The sequence below is a fragment of the Trachypithecus francoisi genome, unplaced genomic scaffold (genome assembly GCF_009764315.1).
Source record: "Trachypithecus francoisi isolate TF-2019V2 unplaced genomic scaffold, Tfra_2.0 Lachesis_group13, whole genome shotgun sequence".
NCBI lineage: Eukaryota > Metazoa > Chordata > Mammalia > Primates > Cercopithecidae > Trachypithecus > Trachypithecus francoisi.
This window is the reverse complement of record NW_022681458.1, coordinates 107,221,852-107,231,406: the sequence shown is the minus strand read 5'-3', so window position 1 is coordinate 107,231,406 and position 9,555 is coordinate 107,221,852. Positions and strand designations below refer to the sequence as shown.

Sequence of the window (9,555 nt, the reverse complement as noted above, 5' to 3'; positions counted from 1 at the left end):
CCAAAGGGGACATCAATGTGACTATACTAATTACAGTGGCTTGTATGCCAATCCCAGGCTCCCATCCTGGCTTCCACACTTTTTTTTTTGTTGGCTTTAACACTCTTTGCTCTCTACTTGGCCTGATCTCCTACCAGCTGACCACAAGTTTGGCCTGTTCTCCTTTTGGCTCTGGTGCCCTCCATCTTCTTCTTTGAAAGGAACTGAGCTGCCCACCTACACTGAAGCTCTGCTAGAGGTGAAGCTTTCCTTACCTGGGCTTCTCTCTTGATACCTGTGCTGTTCCTCCTACAGGGCCAGCTTTCCATCTATTCTATTGGGAGTCTTGGAAGTAGAAGCCAACACATAGATCCTAGCCATGGAGTACAGTCTCTGTGAGTTTCTGTCATCCTGAAAAATTCATATGTTGGGGTCCTAACCCCCCAGTGCCTCAAAATATAACTGCATTTGAATATAGATTCTCATTAAAGAGGTGATTACATTAAAATGAGGTCATTAGGTCTAATACAATGTGACTGGTGTCCTTATAAGAGGAGGAGATTAGGACACAGACACACACAAAAGAAAGCGCATGTGAGGACATGGTGAGAAGGTGGCCGTCTGCAGACAAGGAGGGAGGCCTCAGAAGGAACCGATCCTAAGGACAGCTTGATTCCAGACTTCTAGCTTCCAGAACCCTGAGGAAAGTTCTGCTGGCACTTTGTTATGGCAGCCCTAGCAAACTAATGCAGACCCTGAGCAAACATGTCAGCCAAATGTTTCTTTGTTCCCCGTGGTCATTGCTACATGCAGCCTGACCTCACCACTACAGTGACCCATGTCACGCACTTAACCATTTGGTTTGGAATGGGAGTGTGGGCACAGATAACTCCTGGTCTGTTTGGGCTCCTACCCTGGGACTGAGGTGAACACAGTGGGATTGTTAGGTATTAGAGACCTGCATAACCGGGGAGAGTTTATGACAGTGGAGTTAAAGGGAGAATCCAAGCTTAGTCAAGAGGGGAGGCAAGGTTATGTTCTGATGGGAAAGTCTCACCAGAAGCCTATGGGGTCAGGGGAGGTTTAGACTCTGGTTTACAGATAGGTTGGAGCAGGTGGTTTAGGATCAAAGCTGTGAAAAATGAGAGGATATTAGGGCCCTATTTTTGTATCAACTTAAAGGGCCTGGGTAAGTCCAACTTAAAAAAAAAATCTCTAGTCTGTGAGATTTGATTATATCATCTTGGTTGATTTTCTGTCAGATGAAACCTGTGTATTGAAGTGTCCGGTATGAAGAACATTTGTAGCTTCTCAACATCTTCCCACATCTTCATTTGATTATTTTTCATTGAATCTGGAACTCTTACACATACCGACCAGCGCCGCAGTAAGCAAAGCAAAAACATATTAGTTGATACTTGTGAAATTCATATTTTCCAGGAAAAGAAAAAAACCACTGTGACATATTATTTTAACATGTGAGAATTTCCAACAAATAAAGGCCTCTCTTCTTCCTGGCAAAGCTATGGAAGTCACTAAAGGCTGCTAGCCTGTGGCCACATGGCACAATTAGCAGACGATGGCTCCTTGGCTTTGCCAAGTTTGACAGAAGTGGTGTCCTGTGATGTGTGAGGTCTGCCCTGCTGGGCAGCTTCCTCATTGATCTCATCTTGGCTCCAAGAACTGGAGGAACTGGGAGGGATGGAATCTCAGCCTTACAGAGCCTGCAAGGGTCAGGCTTGCATTTCCAGCAGCTGACAATTCTTGTTTTTGACAAGTTAAACAGTCTTCTTGGTGTATGGGTGATTCACTGCAAATCCTTAATGCAAGTTTGTTTGGAATAGAAAGTTCACAACATTGATTTGTTGAAATAAGGTAAGAGAAATGCCAGATTGTCAGATGGGTGAGTCTCTTTAGGACCAGTAAAAATGGTGACCCTGGGCTCAAGAAAGGGAGACTATTGAACTATGCTAGGTGGAACCTTTTTTCCCCCCATTCAAAGGCAATCAATGGCAGCTGAATCTGGACCAGCACACTCCTTTACTGAGACTTCAATTATTCATTCCTCCAACATTTATTGGCCACCTACTATGTGACAGGGACTATTCTAGATGCTGGGAATATAGCAATGAATAATTAACATGGTCATTTTTCTTATGGCTCTTTCATTCTGGTTGTGGGAAGGCAATAGACACATGATATATACCATAAAGAACATTAAATAGGTTAATGAGTTAGAGAAGGTGGTGGAGGGCTGTCTTTAGGGCTGGTTAGGAAAGGACATTATTCCAAGGAGGTGACATTGAAGCTGAGACCTGAATCATGAGGAGGAAGCAGCCCATGAAGGAAAAGAGCAACTAGTGCCAGTGGAAGAGCAGCGCAAAACACCTTGAAACTTGCTGTGGTTGTGTTTGGGGAAAGAGCTGTGTGCCTGGAGCAATGTGAGCAAAGGATGGAGTGGAAGGAGCTGAGGTCAGTAGAAAGTCTGCTCAGGTGGCACATTATAGGCAAGGTAAGAAATTTAGATTTTATTCCAATTGCCTCTTTCAACTAACACCGATAAGGCACTGGGTTTAGAAAAGCAATGTTCATCATAATCTCATGGAGCCAGTCGAATGTCCTTGTTGGTCACGTGTCCCAGGTGTACATCAGATTCACACCAGAGAGTGGTCAAATCAGTGTGCACACCCAGGCCTGCCTGCCTCTAAACTGTGTGCCTTTCCGGCCCCTCTCTGACTTACTTCCTACCTGATACTGAAGGCAGGGGTTATGCATTACAAGGGACATAGTTTTAGAGCTCCCCTGGTGCCCACTACCTGTGACCACATTAACACTCTGAGACTCAGCATCTTTATCACACAGAAAGACCTCAGCTGAAAATGAAGCCCTTGTCTGGACATTACATGGGAGGAAAGATTTTATAGCCCAGGGGTAACAGAAGTGAGAGAGGATGTATTAGTTAGGGTTCTCCAGAGAAACAGAACCAATAGGGTATCTCTATCTCCACCTCCACCGCCTCCGCCTCCGCCTCCGCCTCTGCCTCCACCTCCGCCTGGCTATGGAGATTCATTATAGGAACTGGCTCACATGTTTATGGAGGCCAAGAAGTCCCATGATCTGCCATCTGCAAGCTGGAGAACCAGAAAAGTCAGTGACGTAATTCAGTGTGAGTTCCAACGCCTGGGGACCAGGAGCCACTGGTATAATTTCCATTCTGAGACTAATGGTCCCAAACCCAGGAGATCTGACATCTGAAGCAGGAGAAGATGGATATCCCAGCTCAAGAAGGGAGAGGGAGGGTTCACCTTTCCTCTTTTTTTGTTTTGTTGTTGTTTTTGTTTTTGTTTTCCTATCTGAGCCCCCTCAGTGGATTAGATGACAACTGCCCACATTGATGGGCACACAATCTGCCCACATTGGGTAGATCTTTTTCAGTCTACAAAGTCAAGCATTATTCTCTTCCAGACATATCCTCACAGACACACCCAGATGTGTTGCATCAGCCATGTGGGTATCCCTTAGCCCAGTCAAGTTGACACAGAAATTTACACCACAGTGAATTTCATCATAGTTCCAAAATAACTGAAGTGCATTTTATGAGGAATAGTAAATCTTACCTATTTTCACTGGGGACAGAACAAGACAGTAGGTTCTTTTTAAGTAGAAGTTCTTGACAGATGTCCTTAGACCTCTCGGGGATCCAGAAAGGCAGTTGTTGGGTCCATAAGCTATTTTTCACATTTCAAAAATGTTTAATGTCTAATGGAGCCACTTCAGCAGATTGGCAGAATCTATCTACTAAATAAAGGTGAATATGCACATATCCCAGGGCCCAGCAATTCCTCTACTAGGTATGGGTACTAGATACAGAAATACTTACATATATTCCCCAAAAGATATGAACCAAAATGTTCAAAGCAGTGCACTTGGAAATGGACAACACAGGGAAATTATCCAAATGCCCCTCAACAGTAGAACTGATAAATTGTAGTATACTTATATAGTAGAATATGAGCTAAGCACTGAGAATGAATGATCTTTAACTATGTGTAACATAGATCTTAGTGATGGTGAGTGAAAGTAGCTAGACATAAAGAATTTATACTGTAAGAATAATTTACACAAAGTCCCAAGACTGGGAAATCTATACTGTTGGAAATCAGGATGGGATTATCCTTATGGGAGCATGGTGTGTAGTGACTGACAGGGAAGTTGAGGGTGCTGGTAATCCAAGGTGCTGATGATGGTCTGTTTCTTGATCTGGGTGCTGGTTATGTGGGTATGTTTGGTTTGTGAGGACGAATTGAGCAATACATTTTTTGGTATGTGTGCTTTCTGTAGTATATTACTTAATACTTCAACTAAAGTTTTAAAAATGTGGAAAATTTTAAAATGGGAATTATACTATGGCTATTGGTGATTTTTACTGTAAACGCAGTTGAATGTAATTATTCATAATATATGATGGGAGAGGAAGGTAATTGTTGCTGGAAAAACTGTTTGTAATGCTTTTAAAATGTGGGCTCAACCCAGGGCAGAGAATTATGAAAAATGTCCTTGGGGAACACACTTGTAAAAATGTTTCAGGGCCAGTAGGCTAAACTTTTAAAACAAATTGTCTCCCTAGTAGTGTGTTTGTTACCAAAGGTGTCCAAAGACATTTTGTGGCATTTTCGTGAAAGATATAAGAGAATGTTATCATTCCAGGATGACTTAGATTTAGGCCTTGCAAGACACAGGGAGGTGAGTTAATGCTTGTTTCCTGCGGACATTTTTAGATTGACTTGTTATGAGTTTCCTGTTCAGTGAAAATGAGGTGAGAGGCCCTAGTTAACCTGGTCTTTTCCCCTTTGCCCCATCCAGAGAACTGCAGGTGGCCAGCTGTGTTTTCCAAGGTTCAGATGCCCCCTCCAGTCAATCAATAAACTAGGAAGACGTCAGAAAAGAGGAAGAATGGTTTGCTTGATTGAAAGTGAGTTTGTCACGGTATCAATGAGACAAAGTGCTTATGTTCTTCTAGTACTAGGCTTTACTCTCCTCTTGGCAACCACACAACCTTCCACCATCTGCTAGCCACCTTTTGCCACCATCTTCCGGGCACCAGCCAATCCAGTCTCCTACCTGCTGTGTGCATCAGTGGGGGGAGTCAGGGAGTCCGCATCACTAATCTAATTCATCTCAATTTTTACAGAAACTTTGCCAGAGCAGGGTTTGCTGCAGTTGGTGGTAAGGAAGTGAGAAACTGCTACCACTTATTACTTTGCTCCACTGAATTAGTTCATGAATTAGTTCAGGCAATGACTTCAATCTGGGTGCCTGGAGGAGCTGAGGGTCAGCTGTCTCACCTGGAAGGACTTGGAAACCCAGGTTCTAGACAGCAGGGGGAGGGGCCAGCAGCTAGAAGAAAGCTGTCTTCAGCAGGAGTTGTGTGACAGTGAGAACGGCTCATCAAGAGCCATGGCCTTGGACCCCAAGACTCAGCCAGAGATGCAAGGTGGCGAGATGCCTTACCCAGCAGCCATTCTTACTCTTCCTCTTGAGGGTCCACTTCTCCTCTTGGCCCAGGGGGTAAATCTTGATTAATTTAAGCCAAACTTAGGAGTCCAGTTCTTCTTGCCAATGACTGATTTAAGGAGGAGAATTTATCCCAAATCTAGCCAAGTAGAAGAGAGGGGAAATACACTGGGGGATGTCTGGTAAATATTTCTTCTTTGTCATGCCTTGATGTGACTCCTGAAATGCTTGCAGCCATGCTGTGACTAAGAAGGCAGCAGGCCTGGAGATAAGCCAATGTGTTTAGGTTGCTGAAGGGAAGATGGTAAGGGCCTGGATCCCTCAGGCCACTAGAGAGCCTTTGAAGTAAGTAATACCAGACTGAATTTCTATTATGGGAGCTAATATATTTTTTAATCATTTATTTAAGCCAGTTGAATTTGAGTATTTTGTTACTTGCAGCCCAAACCTCCCTAATTAATCTGAAGCTTCAGCCCAACTTTTTCCCATCTGCATACACATATTGTCAATTTCCAGCTAGAAAATTTTACTTGGATATGTCCTGTAAGGCATTATTTTTCAGCCTAAAAACATTTAAAATTTAACTACTTGTCTTTTCCTCAAATATACTTCTCAAATTTTTACTAGAAATAATTAGAAATCTTTGACTTATCCTACTTTCAATCAGTTAATGCGCCCTACACATACACAAAATTATACAATTTTATTTTAACAAGCATAAAAAATTTTAAATCTTTTATGAATGCTCTTTGTATGGCAGGCCCTGTGCTAGGAACTTTTTTGTAGATTTATATAAACTATTGCAAATTCTTGAAACAATATGGCAGAATAGATAATTTTATCCCCATTATATATCTCAGGAAAATAAAGCTAGAGCTGTTAGGTAACTTGCCCAAAGTCACACAGCTTGTCTTGGCTGAAAGGAGACTGGAACATAATACAGACATTCCCCCTTTGGGTGTTCCTCTTGTCTGGCCACCACTTCCTGCAGACCTGTCTTGCATCTATATTTCCATTTCCTCTCCCACTATCACTTTTCAGGTTTAGTCCTAAGTGTTCAGTGCCTGGACTATTGCAGTGGAAAAACCTGGACTCTCTTGCCTCAAACCTTAGCTGCACGTTACTGCTGTACTGACTTCCCCAAGAAACAGCTCATTCCACTTTCCCACGTTAACATCTTCCATGATTTATTATCATCTGTAGCAGCAGTAACAGTGGCAGGCAAGTAATATAAATATGTGAAGTCTGTTGAAGACACTAGGCTCTAAACTGCTTATGTGGGGACAAAATGCCTTTTGGAACAATGGGCAATTTAAGTAATAAAGCATAAATTGGCTACCAGTTTGTAACCAAGTGCCCTGAAGACAAAATTCATTATTTTTCTCATAGCATTCAAGGGTATCTAAAACTGAATCCCAAACTAGTATCTCCCTCTTATCTCTTAGTCACCACCCCTCTGAAGGCTCTCATTTAGATTCAAGGCTGAGTCCCTCCATTCTCCATATGGACTTGACCGCTATGCTGTTTCTCATGCCTTTGTCCCAGGAATTTTGTCCATTCATTCCTACCTACTCCTCGATGGTCACAACCCAGCTCCAGTCCCTCTTCCTTGACAAAATATTCCTGGGATCTCATAGAAGGGACTCTCAGGTGTGCAAGAGGCTTGCAAAGCCTGCCGGCCAGGCTCCTAGGTGATCCTTGCTGGGCATTGGCTGGACCTGAGTTTGAATACTTAGGTCACTACTCCCTAAGACAGCTTCTGCCACTACTGGGCTTCACTGACTGTTCAAAGACCTGCTCTCAGTTGAGCCAAATGTTATCACCCTAATGTCTGCCTTTTGAGGTCAGGTATGATAAGCCTAGTTTTTCCTTTAAAATATTGAAAGAGCAATTGTATGTCTTCCATCTGTTCAGAATCCTCCATGTTCAAAACTCTTGAAAGGGATAGTTTTAGACAGACATATGAAGCGCTTCAGAAACAAATTAATGAATTTATGGCAGGTTTTTATGTAGTACTGAATACATTAAAGGAGAATTACCAAATGCTTGCTTTGGGATGGGATGCCAAACTGGAGCTTGTAGGAACCTCAGTCCTTTCTCTGAAGGAATCATGTTCAGTGTTTGACTACCTATGAAAAGTTGGAAGAACATCTTCAGCCTTTCAGGAGGAGAGAAAATGCTTAGTTCATTGGCTTTGTTTTTATTTATTTGTTTGTTTATTTCTTATTTTATTTGAAACAGAGTCTCACTCTCTGGCCCAGGCTGGAGTGCAGTGGTGCAATCTTGGCTCACTGCAACCTCTGCCTCCTGGGTTCAAGCACTTCTCCTGCCTCAGCCTCCTGAGTAGCTGGGATTACAGGCACCTACCATGCCTGGCTAATTTTTTGCATTTTTAGTAGAGACAGGGTTTCACCATGTTGGCCAAGCTGGTCTCAACCTCCTGACCTCAAGTGATCCGCCTGTCTTGGCCTCCCAGAGTGCTGGGATTACAGGCGTGAGCCATCATCCTCAGCCTTGGCTTTAGTATTAGCTCTTCCCCTCTACAAACCCACTCCCTTTTACTTCAGGGACAAGTTTGATGCAGCCCTTGATTTTAAAAATGTGTCCACTGTTGTGTTTTATAAATAGGAACAAACCGAAATACCCAGTTCATAATAATTTCTCTTTGAAATATTAATATGTTTGAGATTTCAGATAGACTAACTGGAATTTACAAGATCTTCAATATAACAAAAAGTGTTCCAGTAAACCCAAAAGAAACTGCATCTAAAGGACTTTGTTGTACTTGTTTATTCTTCAAATAGAGTTGGCATAGATTTGGTGTATTGTATTACTGATTTTCTATTTGTAAGGGATTATGAGTTATATAGAATACACATTTTTAAACTGGAAAGAAACCCTTTAAATCTCTCTCATATCTTGCCTGTATTCTACATGAGGATCAGATGCAGTGTTTGACTGTCCAAGTGCATTCTAAAGCCCTCTGAAGAAGCATTTGACTTTGAGTAATGAACAGGTGATCAGACCAAAGGGGACAAAAGTAGAGAACAACACAAAAGTGGTATGGATTAGCGGTGCAGGAGCCATCCTTTGAAAACTCTTCCCTGCACAACGATAATGTGTGTATGTGTGTATGCGCATGTGCGTGTGTGTGTGTGCACACACCTGTGTATGTGTATGAGGTGTTGGTATGGGATGGAGTTAGGGGCTTGAGAGTGGGGTAGAGATTTTTCTGAAACTTCTGTCTGAGGGAACTGGAAAACTGTTTTCCTGATAGCATATTTAATCTAAATTTGTTAGGAAGCAGCCACATTGAATTTTGGTATATTCATCCATCCCTCTACTGAATTTCCACAGCACTAATCGTCTGCGGCACTTACTTGTCAGTAACCTCCCTCCTTGTGATGCTGTGAGCTGTGTGTCATTGCAGGCCGCCTCACTGGGCTTCCCATGGCTGTCCATCATCTGCCCAGGTAGAAGCCAAACCCTTCAGAGGGAGGGGCTATGGTCCTGGCCCAAGTGTCCCTCATAAGTCTTCACAGAGTGACAGCAGAGCATAGGTGTCCATAAGCATTTGTTGTCAGACCCACAGAGAACAGAAAGAACCCTAAATACAATGGAAGAATTACCAGGTGGGCTCCTCAAGTTAAATCAGGCTATTACCAATGTCATCACATCTCAGGGTTCAGGGACTTTAAAGACCATCTGTTTGAAAAGTCTCCCTCCCATTTAACCGAAAAATGTTTCCCTATGGCTTCTACGAGTTAGTCTGCAAAGAACAAAGATTTTCATTTCTTAAAAAGCCATTATGTTTTGTCTTATACATGTAACATGGGTAAAGAGTACGTGTGAATATATGTGAGCACATGGGCATGTGTGTGTGCCTGGGTGCGCACATTCTCTTACCTGTAGTAAACGGTTGTAATAATGGACCATGCCAATCAGAAGGTCTACAAGTAATAAAAATTTTTACATTATAAATGTACTGTACAATTCCTACTTTTGAAAGAAGACTATGAAAAAGAAGTAAATGTGATTTTGCATTTAGTTAAGGTGAGGTTT

At 42.5% G+C, this 9,555-nt stretch overlaps 1 pseudogene; it reads left to right on the top strand.

Annotated features, from left to right (window-relative positions):
• Positions 1-7,415: 7,415 nt before the first annotated feature.
• Positions 7,416-8,297, top strand: LOC117094223 (annotated as a pseudogene).
• The last annotated feature ends 1,258 nt before the right edge of the window (positions 8,298-9,555 follow it).